Below are 21130 nucleotides of genomic sequence, written 5' to 3'. Positions count from 1 at the left end.
GACTTTGACAATAGTTGTTACAAACAAACTTTCAAAGAATCATAGTCCTCATGATCATTGTCCTCACTATGGGGGTCATTACATCATTGGCGGTAAAAGCCGCTTACCACCGTGCAGAAGACCGCCAACACACCGCCGCGGCCGTGGAATTCCGCCACGGTAATTATGACCCACAGCTCGGAATCCACCAAAATCCAGACACCCACACAAGTCCGCCACACCAAAGGTCAGTGATAAACTGGCGATAACAAAACCTCCACCGTCACGCCAATAGGAATATGCCCACAATATCACAACCCACGAATCCACTTGGCGGTCTTTCAACCGCGGTATTCCATTGGCGGTACACACTGCTGCGCTCAAAATACACACACATTTACAAAACACATCCACATTGGACAATTCCAAATACACACACCTGATACACATACACACACCACTCCCACACATCCAATACAATATAAAACACACACCCACATCACCCACAAACCCTTACGACCACAATTGCAACTGAAGGCCAGAGAGAGACACCACCAGAAATAACACTAACATTCACAGGCACTCAACACCATCACGCACACAACATCCAAGCACCTCACACAACACACCTCTAAATATCACCCCACACATCACAACACACACCAGCCCACATATCACCCACACCACCCCATGGCCCCGCAAAGACACCCCAGGTTCTCTGAGGAGGAGCTCAGGATCACGGTGGAGGAAATCATCCGGGTAGAGCCACAGCTATTGGGATCACAGGTGCAGCACACCACCATAGCTAGGAAGATGGAGCTATGGCGAAGAATCGTGGAAAGAGTCAACGCAGTGGGACAGCACCCAAGAAGACGGGATGACATCAGGAAGACTCCACATCGCGGTTCAGAGAACTGCCGGCGGACCTCCACCTCCTCCCCCACAACTAACAACATGGGAGGAGCAGGTCTTGGCAATACTGCATCCTGAGGGCCTCGCAAGAGTAGCTGGAGGAATAGACTCTGGTAAGGCAAATCTTTAACTACTTTCACCCCCCCTACCTGCATGCCATCACATACCCACACCCTCGCCCTCACCCACATCACTCCAACTCCTCACAGGTGTCCCAATATCACAAACCACACATCCCAAACCCAAGCCCTGCATGCAACAACAAAGCATGGACACCCATCACCAAAGCATGACCACCGCACATACCCATACACCCCCCTAAACCATCATCACACAAGGTCCTACACAGGAATGCAAGCACTGGGGTACACGGTCACCCACCCATTGCACACCATGGCACACACAGATGCAATAATCATGCCTTTAGACCCCTGCGGACCCCTACCCAACGTCACCGGACAGGAGGGTCCAGATATGTCCACTCCACCCACAGAAGAGGCCCACAGTGATGACAGCAGCTCTGTCCAACTGGGTCAAGATGACCAGCCTGGCTCATCTGGGACCTCGGGACAGTCGGTTCCCCTCACACTGGCACAGGCCACTACAGAGCTTCCCCCCTCTGGAAACACCAGCACAGCACCCACCCAGCGGGCCCATACCTCTGTCCCCAGGACACGTCAATCAGCAGTGTGTCCACCACTACGAGAACCCAGGCTAACCCACCACCCCAATAACACCAGGGACCTGGGGGCAGTGGTAGTGGACACACAGTTCAGGGGACAGAGGCACAGGAACACAGGGGAACTGGGAGGGCTGCTGTGCGACAGGGGGAGGACAGGCCCAGGGAACCCACTCTCCACGAGGCCCTCTCCAACATCATGGGAGCCTACCACCATTCCCAGGAGACAATGGCAGCGGTACTGGCCAAGTTTCAGGACACCCAGTGGCTGCAGGAGGAAAAGTATTTGGGCTTCAGGGACTTGGGAGAGGGTTGGGTGAAATGGGTGGACTTGTTATATGCGTCCCCCCTGGCTAGGGTAAGGACAGGCAGGACAGTATCCGACACCTACCCAATTCACAGGGGCACTAGGCAAGGATGCCCCTTATCGCCACTATTATTTGCACTGGCCATCGAGCCGTTGGCAGCCCAACTGCGAAGGGATGGCAAGGGTAAAGGGATACACTGGGGTCAATCAGAGCATATTGTTTCCCTTTACGCGGATGATATACTTATCTACCTCAGGGACGGAGAGACGGGACTCTCCTGGGCTCTGGATGCTCTGGAGCACTTTGGGACCTTGTCGGGACTGCGTCTCAATAGAGGCAAAACATATGTTTTCCCCATGCTGACGGGTTGCAATCGGCCCGCTTTGTGCCCCGAGGACGTAGGTTGGGTGCCGAGGACATTTAAGTACCTGGGAATACAGGTGTTCCATGAGGTGGGGGACCTCCGTGACGGCAATCTTGGGAGGGCACTCCGCTCCCTACGTGCCTCAGTGAAGTTCTGGTGCTCCTTGAGGTTAACCATAATGGGCAGAGTTGCATTGTCTAAAATGATAGTTCTGCCCCGGTTACTTTATTACTTCGCGAATCTGCTGCTGCTGGTCACTTCGGCGTGGTTCCGCGAACTTAATACACTGATTAGGGAGCTTATATGGGGTGACTCTTTGTAGACCGACAAACCTGGGGGGCCTGGGAGTCCCTGACTTTGAGTTTTATTATTTAGCATCACAATTGCAGTGGATTGCTGCGTGGCTGGGAGGAAGGGGACAATTGGATAGATGCACCGCTCAGGGAGAGATTGGAATGGAACAAATCATTGCACAGATGGTAAATATGAAAAGGACCAAGCAGGCGGACAGTATGATGACGAGCGTAGCAGCAGCATGCTGGAAGAAAAGTAGGGGTAGGACAGCCATACTCCCCGGAGCTACCGCTCTCGGTACTAAGGGAAGGAACAGATGAGAGGAGCCTGGTGGGCTTGGGCCTGGGACCCTGGAAGAAAGCAGGCGTGGGGACAGTTGGGGTGCTGTTCCGAGAGGGGGTGCTGAGGTCTTTTTCGGATCTAACAGAAATGGGAGTCCCAAGGGGACAGTTTCTCCAGTATAGGAAACTAACACACACCCTTAGAGAACACTGGGGAACGATTAATGCAGAACCTCCCACCCACAGAGTACTACACTTACTACTAACGTCTGGTGGGGACTCTCACTTAATTGCTAAATCTACAGGTCCCAAAACGAGGAATCACTGGTTGCAGTGCAGCCCCAGAGAGACAAGTGGGAAAAGACAGTGAGCAGGGAATTAACAGATGCGGAGTGGGGCAGTGCGCTAGCATATCCCCGGACGGTATCCAGAAACACTCGGTTGAGGTATATACAGTACAACTATATACATAGAACATACCTCACCCCACATAGATTGACACAAATCTACGGGGAAACTCCAAAGACATGCCCTAGGTGTGGGAATGTAAGCGCAGACTTCGATCATATGGTGTGGAACTGCCCAGAGCTCCAGAGGGGCTGGGTTGCGGCGCTGGCTGACTTGGCACGAGTGATGGAGGTGGAGCTTGGCCTGTCCCCAGCTACATGCTTACTGGGTTTGGGAGCAGGTATCCCCGAGGGGGCGCTTTCTAGATCTAGCACTTGTTCTCTGTAGGAGGCAGATTACGATGGGCTAGCAATCCCCCAGGTGCCCATCAGCGAGTGAATGGAGACGGGACGTGTCAAGGTGGGCTCGAGCAGAACTACAAGTGTTGAAAAGCGAGGAGGCAAGGGGCATGCGCCAAACCCCCATCGCCCTGGTATGGGAAGAAATACTTCTGAGATGGGACAATTTGACCAGGGAAGGGGAAGTGGTTGAGGAAGGGCCAGAGTGACTAGTAGTGTAGGGCACGGGGCAGTGGGGCGGGCTGGAGAGTACAAAAGAGGGAAGGGGCAGGGAGGGGGAGACAGGGGCCACCTGGGGCAGACAGTGGAGGTGACAGTAAGGCTGAACCCCACGTGATAGGACATAGATAATCTCACCCCCAAAGCACATCTATCTCAGACGGAGGAGACAGGGATAATGATCAGAGGAAGATACTGGCTCGGCCTTAGTGGAGTGAGAGGGGGAAAAAAAGAAAAGAAACAAAGAATAACACCCACCTTGGCAGTAAAGGTCGCCTGTTTGCAATAGCGCCAGCAAGTTTAAATAATAGATAGTATTAGTGAAGACTGTTATGCAGACACACAGGTAATCCAGGTTACAGACAACCACAGGACAGGGATGAATACCCAAGTCACTGAAACAAGCTAGGCACACTGCAATCTTGAAGACACTAAACACTCCTAAGATAAAAAGAAATGTGGTGGGAGCTCTAGAGAATGCAGGAATCCGTTGTATTTTCAAAGATCAATAATGTGCATTAAATGGAAACCTGTTGATGATACCAATGGTATTGCAAATGTACCGCAGTGAAAAGTTAATAAAGATATATTTAATAAAAAACAGTCACACACAAAGGGAGCAGGGGTGAGCTGACACTCACACTTGAATACATCTCAAACCAGCCCGCAACTTCATCAGAACTGCTGCTGTACGACTCATCCTCAATGCAGGTCTTTATATTGCTTGCCTCTCCTCAATAGTGTCAAGAATGGTATTGACGAGAGGAAAGCAATCCAAAGACCTGCTTTGAGGATGAGTCCTACAGCAGCAGTAGATGTAGTGCTCCACATCTGAATCCCTAAACTTTCTCAGGAACCAGGTGGTGCATGACACATCTTTGTCGCAGGACTTCGCATTGGAAGAACCTTCTCGACAGCATCCTCAATGAAGATGCAGTGTTGTAGCTTCCCAGAACCATCCATATCCACACCTACGATTACACTGAGAACTCAGTATCAGATCTATTAGTTACATGGATTCACTCTGCCCAATTTTATTCAGTTTATGATTGATGACAAACCCTTTTCCATTGATATACAGAACAGTTCCTCTCTATCATTGTGAAATAGCAGTGAATTGTTTTATATCTTGTCTACAAGCCTAAGGCTAATTATGCTAATACACATGGATTAAGTCTACTTCTTCGATGAGGAAAAGGTCATACAGTTGCCCCTAGGGTAATGCTCTTTTCACACCAGACTTCGTTAAAGAGAGATGTGAAAGTGGATCAGGCTGTGAAAACACCCAAGCATGAAGCTTCACAAGTAGAAATGAGAGTCAGGGCAACTCCTCTACATTGTCGCATACACTCTTATTGTGATGCAAAGAAGAAGGATGGATCCATGGTTCTGTATACAAACCACATGCTCTCATCCACCTCTACACCTATTGTGATCATTTGGAGCCTGACACTGTGGAAATGGCTTGCGCAATTTTTTAAATTGTATTACAATCAAACCCATATACAGGTGGTGAAAGCTAGTGTTGCCACGCAACACATAAGGGTAATAATACATGAATGCACAGCAAACTTGGACTGAGACCATTTGCACATGCTTTGCCTCATTTCCCTACAAACGTGTGAGCTAGTTGCACAAACACAGTGCAAATGCAATTTGTGCTGGTTTTTTTTTGCACCTAATGTATACACTGCAGTCTAAATGAGTCCCCCAAGCTGTCTTTCCTCAAAGTTTGTAGCAAGTTGCCTTAATGGAATGTGTGATATGAAATTGGACCACAAAATATTGTGTACTCATAGTATCACAGACAAAATATCGAGAGACAGAATGTCGAAAGGTAAGTGCATATAAAGGAAGCATAAATGTACACTTTTTAACTGCATCTGCACACCTTGAAGATATATGTATCATCAAAGTATATGTGTGTAGATTTAAGCATAGAAAAACTGTACATACATACCTTTCAATACTTTGCCCCCTGATATTCTGTATATGATATTAAGGTCCCACAATATTTCCTACGTCCTTAATAGAATTGAAAATTCTTGATGCGAAAGCTAGAATTATTTTTATTCTATTTCAGGACCAGAGGCTCTAATTATGCTCGTTTAAAGCTGTTCAATTACAACTGAAGCAACATTTACAACAGGTTTATAATAAAATTTACGAAACGTATTTTCAGAAGACCAGTCAGCTGCTTTCATAATGTCCTCTAAACGAGATCCTAAAGAGTAAGATTTTGAAGCCATAGCTCTTCTGACAGAGTGAGCACCAAATTGACTGGTATCTATACCTGCTTCCTTCATTAACCATTTCACCCATCTTGAAAGAGTGGCTGAAGATACAGGTTTAAAAGGATTTTGTAAGGAAATTAATAATTTGCCATTAGCAAATTGCATGTATTCATCAGTGGCTACTTCATAATCCTTCAAACATTGAACCACACATCGTTTTGAATTATCCGGGTAAAGAGGATAAGTTACTGGCCTGCAATTAGTTTTTTTTCTTCTGGAAGTGTTGAAAGTAACACCTTCAGGGGAATACACCCTACCAGACAAGTCTAAAGCTTTGACATCTGAAACTCTCTTACAGGAAATTAAACATGGTAACATAGTCAGATTAGCTGAGAGTTGCTTACGAGACAAATATTTATTAGAATGCCATGCGTCTAAAAATTTTAAGACAATGGACAAATCCCATAATACAGAGTACCTGGTTTGAGGAGGATTAGAAAAACAAATATCCCTTAACAATTTGCAGACCAGAGGATGTTCACCTACCGGTTTACCACCAATATGAACATGACCAGCCGAAATAGCTGATCGGAAATTATTAACAGTTCTATATGCCAGACCTGATCCTGCCAATTCAGCTAGAAATTTACAACAAGTTCAACGTCCGACTCCACGGGATTAACACCCCTTCAATCACACCAACTATGCCATCTGCGCAATGCTGAGGAATATCGTTTATGTGAGCCTGATTACCAAGCCTGTTTGATTAACTCTGAAGCCTGTGACGAAAGGCCTGGGGAGTTCCATCTCTCCCGGAAACCAACCAGGCCATCAAAGTCAGTTTCCCTGATAGGATCAGTGGATGTTGATGCCCTTCCGGGCTCAGGAGAAGATCCTGATGAGAAGGAATGAGAAGTGGTCGAGCAAAGGCTAATTGTAGGGCAACTGGAAACCAAGGTTGAGCGCTCCAAAAAGGAGTCACGAAGACAATGTCTACTTTCTGTCTCCGCACCTGAGACAGTACCCTGGCAATCATCAGAAAAGGTGGGAAGGCATAACCCCAAAATAGAGACCAATCTTGAAGGAATGCATCCATCGCCAGAGCAAGAGGATCCGGATGTCAGCTGAAGAAGTTTACTAACTGAGAGTTGAGGCGAGATGCAAACAGGTCCACCTCGCAAGGGCCCCACTCTCTGAGTATCTGAAGAAAAATCACTGGGTTCATTTTCCAATCGCTGGAGTCCTTCAGAAACCTCGAATTCCAGTCTGCTACTGTGTTCTGATCTCCTGGGAGATATTCCGCTAGAAAAACCAGACGATATTTGAGGCAATAGTGCCAGAAATCCTTGGCAATCTCCGCCAATATTCTGGACTTCGTTCCCCCTAACTTGTTGACATACCTCACTGCTGAAATGTTGTCCATCCTCAGTAATATACAGCAGTCTGTCTTCTGAGGGGAAAGACTCTTTATCGCAAAAGATCCTGCCAGAAGTTCCAGACAATTGATGTGAAGAGTCTGTTCCTCCTTCAACCAACAACCCCCAGTGACAAGAGGCCCACAATGAGCTCCCCAACCCCAGCGACTGGCGTCGGATTTGATCACTACTTCTGGGTGATAACCAAAAATTGCTATGCCGTTCCATGCTTCCATGTGCTGGAGCCACCAAAGAATCTCCGATTTGACCTCCGGAGTTAAAGGAATTAGCTCTGAATAATTCAGGCCCCGTTGCAGGTGTCTGATCTTGAGCCTCTGTAAGGCACGGTAGTGAAGTGGGGCTGGAAAGATTGCCTGAATAGAAGAGGCCAAAAGACCCACTATTCTGGCATTATTCCTCAGAGAAATAGTTGGACTGGCTAAAACTGCTCTCAGCTCCCTCTTGATATTGCAAATCTTTTGCGAGGGAAGAATTAACAGAGTATGAACTCTATCACTTGTGTCGGAACCAGTAATGACTTCAGAACATTGATAAGGAAACCCAATTCTTGGAGCAGATTGATAGTCCAGTCTAAATGAGTCAGAAGAGATTGAGGGTCCTGGGCCATCAATAAAATATCGTCCAGGTAAATGATCAAACGAACCCCCTTGGGTCTCAACCATTCCATCACAGGTCTCAACAGTTTTTTGAAGCACCATGGGGCTGACGACAGACCGAAAGGGAGAGTATTGAATTCCAGACAACGCCCCTTCCATAGGAACTGAAGAAATCTTCTGTGTGGGGGAAACACCGGAATCGAGAGATACGCATCCTTTAGGTCCAGACAGATCATCCATTCTCCTTCCAAAATAATATCCCTTAACATGTGAGTCCTTTCTATTTTGAAATGCTTGTACAGGATCTCTTATGTTTAATACTAATTGATGACCCCCACCTTTCTTGTCTACCACAAAGATGGGACTGAGAAATCCTGAAGAATGGAGGACTGAAAAACGTACTGCCCCTTTGTCTAGCAAGGCTTGAACCTCTGTATCTATAAAAGTCTGCTCTGCGTGGGAAAAAATCATAGGAATCAGAGGAGTAAGCTGTGTCGGAGAGTCGATGAACTCCAGATGGAACCCAGCACTGTCTGAAGAATCCAAGGATCTCCAGAAAACTTATTTCCAGTTTTCTAGAAACAAACCCACTCGGCCTACCAGAATCACGTGAGAATGAGGGATAATGCTCACCTGAGTAACTTGCTTCTTGAATTGCTCCCCGCTGACCTCTATGGGGTCCTATGCGGAATCTGGTGCGACCTCCTCTGTAGCGAGTGGGATAGAAGGTGGTGTCCGTCTGGTCTCCATATCCACCACCTCTACTTCTGGGGTAGTAGTTCTGAGGACCTTAGAAAGCACCACGGCCGGACATTCGTCCTCCAAAACGACCGGCCCTGACCAAAAGGCCTTGTCCGAAGACTTTTTCAAGAGACTTTAGTGCCTTGTCCAGGGAAGAGAAGTTGGAGCAAAATTTTGCCAGTTCTTAAATGAAAGTGGGGCCAAAAAGAAGTCTATCAGCCGATGGACCAGCTTCAGAGGAAGATAAATCTGCTAACTTGGGGTCAATGCGCATAAGGACAGATCTTATGCGTTCAGAAGAAATAGCGCAATTAGTATTGCCCATAAGACAAATGGCACGTTGAGCCCATCCAATCAGAACATCGTTATCTATAGGTGAATTGGACTCCTTGGCCAAATAAGCCATATCTAAGATTTTGGTTAAAGGACCCAAAAGATCCAAACGCTTATCTTGGCATAAACGCCAAGACCTGTCCAAACCCTTCTTAGGGTCTTTAGCAAATTTTCTCATGAAAGTGACCATGGTGGGATCAATATCAGGAGTGTCAGTTACTTTGTGCTCCAAATCCGGTCGGGGACACTCCGCTCTGAGGCGAGAGCGTACCTCCTTGTCAAAACTTTTCCTGAGATTGTCGTGAACATACTGTGCAACTTCAGCTGAAGGAATCCAAGAGGAGGATCTCGGATGTACAATCTCGTTTGGATCGAAATTCAGAACTTGCAGAGGAGGGGACTGTTTCTTTGCTTTTTTACTTGGACCTTGATCTTCTGAGTCGTCAGAGTCTATGGAAGAGGAATTTTTGTCTGAGGAAGAGGGGGAATAACCTGTCAGGCCTTTAGAACTGTAATTATGTTCAGCATTTCACCTTTTGCGCAATTTTTTAAATGCATCAGCATGCAGTTCTCCAGAAGGAAACTCATTTACTTCTAATTTCTTTTTTTTAGACTTGGATTTAGTCTTAGTTACCTCAGAAGGAGGTTGTTGCCCATGCAGCCAGCCCTGGGAATGGGCGTAATCAAAAAGCTGCCCTGAAAAGGGTCCTAAGGCTCTCACCAGGGCGTCATTAACAGACTGCTGTACCCTGGTATCAAGGGCTTCCACTAAATTAACTTTAAGTTGATTACCAATATCTTCAGGGTAGTACCCTGCTTTTTGCTCACTCCAGTGAGTCATTGTACCGGTGGAAGTTTAACAGTTAATCCACACAAGGGAGAGTGTAAAGAAAAAATAAAAACCCTGTCAGGCCAGAGAAAAAATAATTATATGTAAGCATATAATTATGCCCAATAAAGTGTGGAGGGAGCAGCCTGGGTTACACTCTAGGCAAAGCCTCTGCTAATTTTACAACCCAATCGTTATTTTATACACGATGGGCATCAGGGAGCACCAAACTGTGTAACCGGGAAATACTGGGCTTTCCCTCCAGCGCTTCGCAGCTACGAGCCGATCTCCCATTCAAAAGAAAAAACGAAAGGATCGGCTCGTAACGCAACACGCGAACGAGGGCATAGACATAGAAAAGGGACTACGCGTGCATCGCGCGCACTATGCTCCCGCTCCCACTCCACCAAATAAGGGCAATAAAAGACAGCAGAAACCGAGTACAGAACACACACTAGAAACACCAAGGTTTAAAATTAAGTGAGCGGAATTGCTTCACTGGGCACTAACGTAAAAAAACAGGCTCTAAACATATCAATCTAACAACTTAGCAAGAAGAAGAAATAAAGGCACTTATCTGCTGCGGAGCAGCAAAGAAAAATAAAGTGACGTTGGGGAACATGAGATTTATGGACTGAGGTTATGACTGTTGATTGGAGCATGTAATACATGTATTAGCATCATGGGATATGTAGTTTTTCACTTTACTGTTAACTGATAGGCTGCTGTGTTTTGGGCAGTAAAGAAGGAGATAGCCTAATCGGAGCCTCCGGTCCTGAAATAGAATTCAGTATAGTGATGATGACAAAAGCCCACATCATTGTGTCATAATAGCAAAAATGTAGCTTGAGAAGGGATACCCAGCACCAGAAATACAAAACTTTATGATTGCATTTTTACACTTGTCTCTCCCTTCCTATCACTGGCCTCACTCCAGACCCATTAACTTGTGTGTGCTGTCTAAACAGTAAGATCATATGACTGCCTGAGAACAGCGAAAACTCTCCAACCATAACATAAACAGTTCTTAACAGCTGCTCCTGAGATTACCTGCTAGCATTCGGTTTCACAAATGTTTCTAAAACTATCTGCTTTTTGTGGTGTCTTGTTGCTTTACGAACTGCTGAAGTTTGGCAAATCGAATTCACATCACAGAATGGGTCGTGACTGCTCAAAACGGTAGATGCAATGTATGAAAGGGCTGTAAAACCCTGTTCGCAAAACAAGTTGGGGAAGCAAATCGAACAAGTAAGAGTTACACTAATTTTGTGGTTCCCTAATAGGGATTCCTTATTTGTGAATATATATATCTACATAACTAAAAGGCTTCCACGTGCCAATTACCAGCAAGTGGAATCATTTAGTAAAAAAGTTGTAATTACATAGAAACACCCAAAAAAGTGTGGCTATTCCCACATACTCGTGCCCTTTGTTCACTGCGCTTCCTTGCCTCCGGAAGATTTCAGGGCATTGTAAGAACAGTGCGAGGTATTTCCCAAAGAGCCTTTTCAAAGTGTTCCGTAGAGATTCTCTTGATTCAGCGTAGTCCACGACTTACAACCACATTTCCTTTCTTAATACACAACAGGAATTAAAACATACCAAGCATGATTTTTATCAGCTGCATATTTCCACAGCTTAATGTGTGGATGGGACACATGTACCCTTGTGTCCTCTCTCTGACACGCAACTTCTTTGTAGGAATCGTAAACATCACCCCTACGTGAACACTGAGATTATTTGTAATGCCCTAACCTGGTCACTGACCTTGTGTCTAGATATCCTGGGAGTTCACAGGATCCCATCCGTCTTGCCTGAGGAAACTTTCTTGACAGTTGCATATTAGGAAAGCCAGTCACATGAGCCTCACCATTTCATATATTTTTAAACTTTAATTGACAAGGCTTGCTTTACTGTTATTTGTGCCAGCGCATATGCTATATACCCCTGAATAGTTACTCCATACCTTACCCGGAGGAAAATGTTATAATACTGGACGGAGATGCACACTTGCAGTATTGGAATGTACCCTTTGCCTTTCAAAGAGCCGTCCCTTGTGCCTGCATCAAAGTGGAGGTGCCCTTCAGTATTTTATCACAACAGAATTCAAGATTGTTGTGTGTTGTACCAGTAGCACTGGAAGAAGTCTTGCAGCAGGCGCTATAGCACCCACAGGTAAACTGTAAATATTTTACCAGGAGAATGAGAAGTAAAAAGGCCTTTCAAGTTTCTTTTTCTTCAAGGATTTGGAAGACAGAGGTTAAATGGAACACAGTGGTAAATCAACTGCTATCAGACCTGTATTTGCTAGCTTCCGTTTACAGCTTCCATTTATATTAAAATGCAATCCAACTGATGCACGAATGCATGATGCACAAATACATGGGACTTAGTGACTCTAAGTGTTATGTGGTATTGTATTGTAGCATTTGTGTATAGCACATTCCTATCCCCAACAAGGCTTCAAAGCATGGTACGGTAAAGCATTTCTAAAATGGTCTGAAAAAAGCTAAGGCACTCTCAGGCATTTTATGATGCACACAGTACCAAAGCCACAGTGACTTTTAGCCATTTAGTACATATTGGCCCTAGCTACGAGTGTAGGTGCTGTTTAACGTAACTGATAAATAACAATACCACGGCGTACGTTATTCATCAAGAGTCATAAATAGGGCCATTTACAAGCTTGTGGGAATAAAAGGCCGATTTTGGTGTTTACCACATCAAAATCCGCATTGTCCGGTAAATACCATACACATTTTCTCATTTACATTTCGCCAGGTTTCGCCAGGTTTGACCTGCTGAAATGTAACAAAGTTTGAGGTGTTTAACATATTCGATAATTATCATATACATTATATATAACTTTTATCTTGTAATTCTGATCCATGTGTAAACATGAGTTTATGAATAGTCAGAATTAAACAACCCACTCTTAATCAGGGACATTGTCTTTTAGAACTGACATCGACAATTTATTTTAGGTATTTAAAATTGAGTGAATGATTCTCCAAACAACTGCAGTATTCTAGACAGAGAACATATTTATTGCAGCGGAAGCATCACAAACCCTATGTGAGAAATTAGGATACTGGTTGAGGAGGGTGAAACCCTTCTCAAGCAGCAACTGCAATCCTTGTCAATGTGAAGTTAAAAGCCAACTCCAAATTAACCTGTGCTCAACCCTCTGGTTGCATGGCACAGAGCAGTCAGGCTTAACTTAGAGGCAATGTGTAAAGTATGTATGCAGTAATAAAGTGATAACACAACACATCCAATTTAGGTCAGCTAACACAGTATCCTGGTTACAAAGAGATGCAGAGTCCTGCATTGAGGATGCTTCACTCAGCAGAGGTGATGCAAGGTCCGGGCGAGAAAAGCCATCTCACTGCAGTGTGTCTGGGGAGCTGCAAAGTGTGATGCAATATCCTTGTGTGGAAATGTGTTGCTTAGCCGCAGTTCTTATAAGCTGTGTTGGGGGAGATGATGTTCTTGAGTGAAGATGTGTCACGCTTCGGTGGAGATTCCAGTGTTGTGCAAGGGGTGATGCAATGTCCTTGTGTGTTGGAAGTCCCTGCAGCAGAGGTGATTTGCTAGTGCTGCACCATGGAGAAGATGCACTGGTTCTACGGAATCCAAAGATGGGTGGCAGAGAAGCTTCAGACCCACTTCCAAGGGTCCAGGACTGGGGTGGCACTACTTGGGTGGGGGAGACTCAGAAATGACCAGGTGCTGGGTTCAAAGTTGGAGCCAGTTCTGTTCATGAGGTTTCTGATCAGGAGGGTAGCCAACTAGCCCATGGAGTCACTCTGGGGTCTTGGATTTAGAGTTACAGATCAAGTCCTTCTCAACCAGGCAAGAGGGTAGCAGGTCAGCACAGTGGGACAGCAGTCCTCCCAGGCAGCAATCCAGCAGAGTGGCAGTCCTTCAAGCAGCATAGCAGTCCTTTCTGGTAGAGTCCACAGGTCCAGAAGTGCACTGAAGTGTTGGGTCTAAGGGTCCAATATGTATATTTGGTACCCACTTTGAAATAGAGGAAGCCTCAAAAGGTTTCTACCACCCTCAGGTGTGAGAGATCCCCTTCCACCCTGTCCTTGTCCTAGCTTCTCTTTTAGAAAGTTGGCATTTTCTTACTTTATCCACTTGATGCCTACTGCCTGTCTTCAATACACGTCTAGGGTGGGGTGACAGCTGGGCTTGTGCATCTCCTCTAGATAGCCACACACAAAGAGAACTGAGGTGTGACTGATGGGCCATCCACAGCCAGATGGGCCATCTTGGGAAGGATGGTAGGGAAGGGCTGACACACCTGAATAAGCAGTGTCCTGTCCCCACACAAAGGGCTGCATACTCCCCTGTAGTTAGTCTGGAGCAAAAAGGAGAAGGGAAGACCTATGTGCACTTCAAAGACCTTTCTTTGAAGTCTCTCCGACTTCAATGGCACAACTGGATATAAGTACTGGGTCTCTGACACCACCAACTCAGTACACTTCTGGACCTGTGGATACTCTGCCAGGAATAAGGACTGCTGTGCTGCTGCAAGGACTGCTCCTCTGCTGGACTACTACTCTAAAAGGAATTGCTGACCTGCTGTACTGACGTGCTGTCTGTCTGTCTCTGCTGCCCTCTTGCCTCAATAAATCAATCAATCAATCAATCAGTATTTGTAAAGCGCGGCTACTCACCCGTGTGGCTCTCAAGGCGCTGGGTTGGGGAGGAGCCTCGTCCAAAGAGCAACATCTTGAGGTTCTTCCTCAAGGTGGTGAGAGATGGGCTTTGTCTGAAGTGCAAGGGGAAGTTGTTCCAGCTGTTTGCTGGAGTGTAGGTGAAAGAGCATCCTCCGGCAGTGGTTTTGCGGATGCGAGGGATGGTGGCCAGGGCCATCTGGGCAGTGCGGAGGGATCTGGCGGGGGTGTGGAAGGAGATGCATTGTTTCAGGTAGGCTGGTCCTGCATTGTGTATGGCCTTGTATGTGTGGGTGAGATGCTTGAAGGTGATTCGCTTCTCGACCAGTAGCCAGTGGAGGGTCCTCAGATGTTGGGAGATGTGTTCCCGGCGAGATAGGTCCAGAATTAGTCTGGCGGCGGCGTTCTGGATGAAATTAAGTTTTTTGATGTTCGTAGTTGAGGTGCCGGCATAGGGTGCGTTGCCGTAGTCGAGCTTGCTAGTGACTAAGGCGTGGGTGACTGTCCTGCGACAATCTGCTGGGATCCATCTGAAGATCTTCCGAAGTTTGTGGAGTGTGTGCCAGCAGGAGCAGGCAACAGAGTTTACTTGGCAGGTCATGGATATGGAGGAGTCGAGCATGATTCCTAAGTCGCGGGCGTGCTCAGTCGGTGCGGGGGGGCGCTGATGGATGTGAGCCACCAGGAGTCATCTCAAGCTGGGGTGGCATTTCCGAAAATGATGAGCTATGTCTTGTCGGAGTTGAGCTTGAGGCAGCTTTCTCTCATCCATGTGGCAACGACTTCCATTCCTGAGTGAAAGTTCCTTTTGGCTGTGTCTGGGTCTTCGGTGAGGAAAATGATGAGTTGTGTGTCATCGGGATATGACACGATGTTCATACCGTGGCTTCTGACGATGGCAGGAAGAGGGGCCATGTATACGCTCAACAGTGTGAGACTCAGTGAGGATACTTGGGGGACACCGCAGTTGATTCCTGTGGGTCTCGACGTGTAGGGCGGGAGTCTGACCCTCTGTGTCCCCCCAGAGAGGAAGTAGTGGATCCATTCCAGAGCTCTTCTGCAGATTCCAATGTCGTGGAGTCTGGTGTGCAGAGTGCTGTGGGAGACGTTGATGAATGCTGCTGATAGGTCAAGGAATATGAGTGCTGCGGTGTGGCCGCAGTCTAGGAGTAATCGGATGTCTGTCGGTGGCTGCCAGGAGTGCTGTCTCTGTGCTGTGATTGCTGCGGAAGACGGACTGGGCGCTGTCCAGGGAGTTGTTGGCCTTGATGAAATTCCGTAGTTGTGCGTTGATTGCTTTCTCTAGTACTTTGGTGGGGTAAGTAGCAACAAGATGGGCTGGAAGTCCTTTAGTTCTGATGGGTCAGCTGAAGGTTTCTTCAGAAGAGGGCATATTTCGGCATGTTTCCAGTCCTCGGGGAAGGTGACTGTGCTAATGGAGCAGTTGATTATGTTACGGAGCTCGGGGCAATGGATGTGATGGCTCTGACCTATATGTGGTGCAGGCAGGGGCCCGAGGGGGCTCCCGGGTGGGTGCTATTCATGATGTAGACTGTTTCCTCTGTGGGGAGCGTGGACCAGCCGTGGATGGTCTGGGTGGGTTCTAAGACGGTGGGTTGGTCACAGGTTACAGTGCCAGGATTTTCCAGGAGGAAGCTGTCGTAGATGTCCTGGATCTTGTGGTGGAAAAAGGAGGCAAGTTTGTCACAGAGGTCCTGTGACGGGGGATGCTGTCGGCTTTGGAGGGGGGATCTGTGAACTCATTGATGACTGAGAAGAGTTCTTGATTTTTCATCGGTGGGCGGCAGTTGCGGCTCTGAATGAATTGAGGTCTTCGCTGGATTGGCTGATCCTCCATTTTTTCTTTAAACGTCTGCTGGTACGCTTTGATTCTTGGAGTTCGGTGGTGAATGAGCTGGCTTTCGTGGGTATGCTTTTGGTCGATGTCAGCCGGAGGGGTGGCTAGAGTGTTGGCGCATTCAGTGATCCATTCGTTGAGACTGCGCGCTGCTGGGTTGGTGTTGTCAGAGGGGGGAGGAAGGGATTTGGCAAGCGATGAGGTGAGTTGCTCGTTGGTGATTTTATTCCATTTCCTGTCGGGGTTGCTGGAGGTGCGGGTGCGGTTGCAGGATGCTGTGATTGTGAAGTGTATGCAGCAGTGGTCGGTCCAGTCTGGGGTGGAGATGGTCTCTATGGTGATCCGGTTGCTTGAGGTGAAGATGGGGTCCAGTGTGTGTCCTGCGATGTGTGTGGTGTGGAGACCAGCTGTCTGAGGCAGAGGGTGGCGAGGTTGTCGAGAAGAGCATTGGTGTGCCGGTAGGTGCTGTCCCTGAGGTGGACATTCAGGTCACCAAAGAGGAAGTAGTCGACTGACAACAGGGCCTGGGGGTAGCGATGTCTACGTTGTCGTCTATGAAAGCTGAGCGGGTGCCAGGGGGCCTGTATACCAGGGTGCCGCGGATGGAGAAGTTGTGGTTGGGGTGGACCAGGGAGTGAAGGTGTTCCATGGTGGTGCAGTGTTCTTCTGTGACGCCTTGTCATGTAGTGAGGCTGGTCCCTCCTTAGGATTCTGTAATCATCGGGAAAGCCAATGGCGATGTCTGGACCCGAGGTGGGGTTGGTCCAGGTCTCACTAAGTAAGGCAATGTCCGGTCGGGTGGTCTCGAACAGGTCCCAGAGTTAGGAAGTGTGTTTGTGGATGTTCAGGAGCAGGCAGTTGATGGGGTTGTGGAGGTTGTGACAGAGAGAAAGAAAAGAAAAGAAAAGGAAATACTTACTTGTGGTGGCCACTGGACCACCAGGGATGAGGTGCAGGGACGAGCCTGCGGGTGGAGGAGGGCCTCAAACTGAAAGTCAGGAGACTCTCAGTTCGTCCCGGCAGAGGCAGAAGTAGCAGCAGCCAGAGGGCCTGGGGAGGACAGTGCAGTTGCCTGAAAAGAAGAACTGGACCTGCACTTCATCTTAAATCCAGGACCCCAGAGTGACTCCAAAGGCTAGTCTGCTGGCCTTCGGATCTGAGCCATAGGGACATAACAGGCACCCTATAACTCCTGGACGAGTATTTAATGAGCTTCTGACCCTCAAGAGCCACATCTCAGGTCCTGTGCCCTGGCAAGTGTGTATTCTGCTCCTGAAAGCAAGCTTTGGGCTCTTTGTGAATGGACCCATTCGGTCTGGAATCTCGCTTTTTGCCTGAAGAGTCAGCACGAGCCACCACAAGTTCATCTCTTTGCAGTGTCTGCAACGCCCAGACAACTGTTTGTCCTCGCAGATGACCGCCAGTGACGGTTTCCTTGCTCCCAGTGAATTTCTTATCCCCCCCCCCAAATAGGACTCCATGCCAAGTTCTTGAGAAGGTAAAATTTCAGCAGGACTTTTCTGGGACTGTATCTGACCCACGCTCCATTGCGGTTGTCCTGAACTTTTGGATTTAACCCAGTCTTGCGTGACCAGATATCCCTAGTTGGCACTTTATGCTTTTAATCTTGAATTTTTGGGGGAAAAGTCGTAACTCAAATTACACTTCTTGAATTTTTGTTGTTTAGGCTCTAAAATTAAAATCTATTTTTCTAACCAGGTGTGGATTTTTTTGTGTGGTGTATTCACTGATTTACTGTTGAATGTGTTGCACAAATACTTTACACATTGCCTCTTAAGTTGAGCCTGACTGCTCTGTGCCAAGCCACCAGAGGGTAAGTACAGGCTAACCTAGGGTGTGTCTGTGGTTTACCCTGACAAGGATTGTGGTTCCTACATGGACAGGACGTATACCTCTGCCAACCAGAAACTCAATTTCTAACACAGGCCTACTAGTAACATGTAATTTAAAGGTCTTGGGCACATCTCGTACCACTTTGCTAGGGACCTACACATAAATCAAACAGTCGAATTGGGTGTAAGCCAATTCTACTGTTTTGAGGAGAGCAAAAGGTCTTTAGCACTAGTTAGCAGTTGTAAAATGTGCAGAGTCCTGTAGGAAGGTAGCCTCTTTCTAGCCTTGTTACCCCCACTTTTGGCCTGTTTGTGAGTATATGTCAGGGTGTTTTTACTGTCTCACTGGGATCCTGCTAGGTAGGGCCCAGTGCTCATAGTGAAAACTCTATGTTGTCAGTATGTCTAATATGTGTCACTGGGATCCTGCTAGCCAGGACCCCAGTGCTGATAGGTTTGTGGCCTATATGTGTTCTCTGTGTGGTGCCTAACTGTATCACTGAGGCTCTGCTAACCAGAACCTCAGTGTTTTTTTTTTTAAATATATTTATTGGTTTTATTTTCCAAAATATGATACAAATTGTACAATTTGCAACCACAGGATGAACCAAAACAATGGCTAATTATCTAAGTCATGTAAAAATTACACCCCCCCCCAATATGCACTTCACGGAACACTTCTAATCTTGCGGTATCAGAACCTCAGTGTTAATGCTCTCTCTGCTTTTAAAATTGTCACTGCAGGCTAGTGACTAATTTTACCAATTCTGATTGGCACACTGGAACACCATATAATTCCCTAGTATATGGTACCTAAGTACCCAGGGTATTGGGGTTCCAGGAGATCCCTATGGGCTGCAGCATTTCTTTTGCCACCCATAGGGAGCTCAGACAATTCTTACACAGGACTGCCACTGCAGCCTGAGTGAAATAACGTCCATATTATTTCACAGCCATTTTACACTGCACTTAAGTAACTTATAAGTCACCTATATGTCTAACTCTCACTCAGTGAAGGTTAGGTGCAAAGTTACTTAGTGTGAGGGCACCCTGGCACTAGCCAAGGTGCCCCCACATTGTTCAGGGCAATTTCCCCGGACTTTGTGAGTGCGGGGACACCATTACACGCGTGCCCTACATATAGGTCAATACCTATATGTAGCGTCACCATGGTAACTCCGAACATGGCCATGTAACATGTCTAGGATCATGGAATTGTCTTTCTCTGCAGCTACCGCTGCTGCCAACCATCAGACAGGTTTCTGCCCCCGCTGGGGCTTGGGCAGCCCAGTCCCAGAAAGGCAGAACAAAGGATTTCCTCTGAGAGAGGGTGTTACACCCTCTCCCTTTGGAAATAGGTGTGAAGGGCCAGAGAGGAGTAGCCTCTTTTGGCCTCTGGAAATGCTTTGAAGGGCATAGATGGTACCCTCCTTGCATAAGCCAGTCTACACCGGTTCAGGGATCCCCCCAGCCCTGCTCTGGCACGAAACTGGACAAAGGAAAGGGGAGTGACCACTCCCCTGACCAGCATCTCCCAGGGGAGGTGCCCAGAGCTCCTCCAGTGTGTCTCAGACCTCTGCCATCTTGGATGCAGAGGTGTGAGGGCACAATGGACAGCTCTGAGTGGCCAATGCCAGCAGGTGACGTCAGAGACCCCTCCTGATAGGTGCTTACCTTTCTCTGTAGCCAGTCCTCCTCTGAGGGCTATTTAGGGTCTCTCCTGTGGGTATCTCACCAGATAACGAATGCAAGAGCTCACCAGAGTTCCTCTGCACTTCCCTCTTTGACTTCTGCCAGGGATCAACCGCTGATTGCTCCAGGACACCTGCATAACCACAAAAAAGTAGCAAGAAGACTACCAGCAACATTGTAGCGCCTCATCCTGCTGGCTTTCTCGACTGTTTCCTGGTGCTGCATGCTCTGAAGGCTGTCTGCCTTCATCCTTCGCTAGAAGCCAAGAAGAAATCTCCGGTGGGTAGACGGAATCTTCCCCTGCCAACGCAGGCACCAAATGTCTACATCACCGGTCCTCTGGGTCCCCTCTCATCCTGACGAGCATGGTCCCTGGAACACAGGAGCTGGGTCCAAGTGTCTTCGACAGTCCAGTGGCCCTTCTGTCCAAATTTGGTGGAGGTAAGTCCTTGCCTCCCCACGCCAGACAGTAATCCTGGGGTCCATTCGTGGTTCACATTCCACTTTTGGAGTATATGGTTTGTGTTGCTCCAGGCCTATTTCTCACTATTGCATTCTATTGTGTTCTACAGTGTTTGCACTACTTTTCTAACTGTTACATACCTGGTTTTGGTTTGTGTATATATATTTTGTGTATATTACTTACCTCCTAAGGGAGTATATCCTCTGAGATACTTTTGGCATATTGTCACTAAAATAAAGTACCTTTATTTTTAGTAACTCTGAGTATTGTGTTTTCTTATGATATGGTGCTAATTGATATAAGTGCTATAGTAGGAGCTTTGCATGTCTCCTAGCTCAGCCTAAGCTGCTCTGCTATAGCTACCTCTATCAGCCTAAGCTGATAGAACACCTCTAATCTACTAATAAGGGATAACTGGACCTGGCAGAAGGTGTAAGTACCACAAGGTACCCACTATAAGCCAGGCCAGCCTCCTAAAAATCCTAAATGGCAGTAAAAGCAAAGTGAGCAAAGCAGGAGGGTTGGTTGAAGGCAAAGCATTACAGGAGGACAACACTAAGGATGCCAGGTCTAAAAAACAAAGTGATGTTTATAGAATAGTATTATGGGTGTAATTTAATCAGGGCAG

Source organism: Pleurodeles waltl, chromosome 1_1, assembly GCF_031143425.1.
Source record: "Pleurodeles waltl isolate 20211129_DDA chromosome 1_1, aPleWal1.hap1.20221129, whole genome shotgun sequence".
In the NCBI taxonomy this organism is placed as follows: domain Eukaryota; kingdom Metazoa; phylum Chordata; class Amphibia; order Caudata; family Salamandridae; genus Pleurodeles; species Pleurodeles waltl.
Note: the sequence above shows the minus strand (reverse complement) of the source record.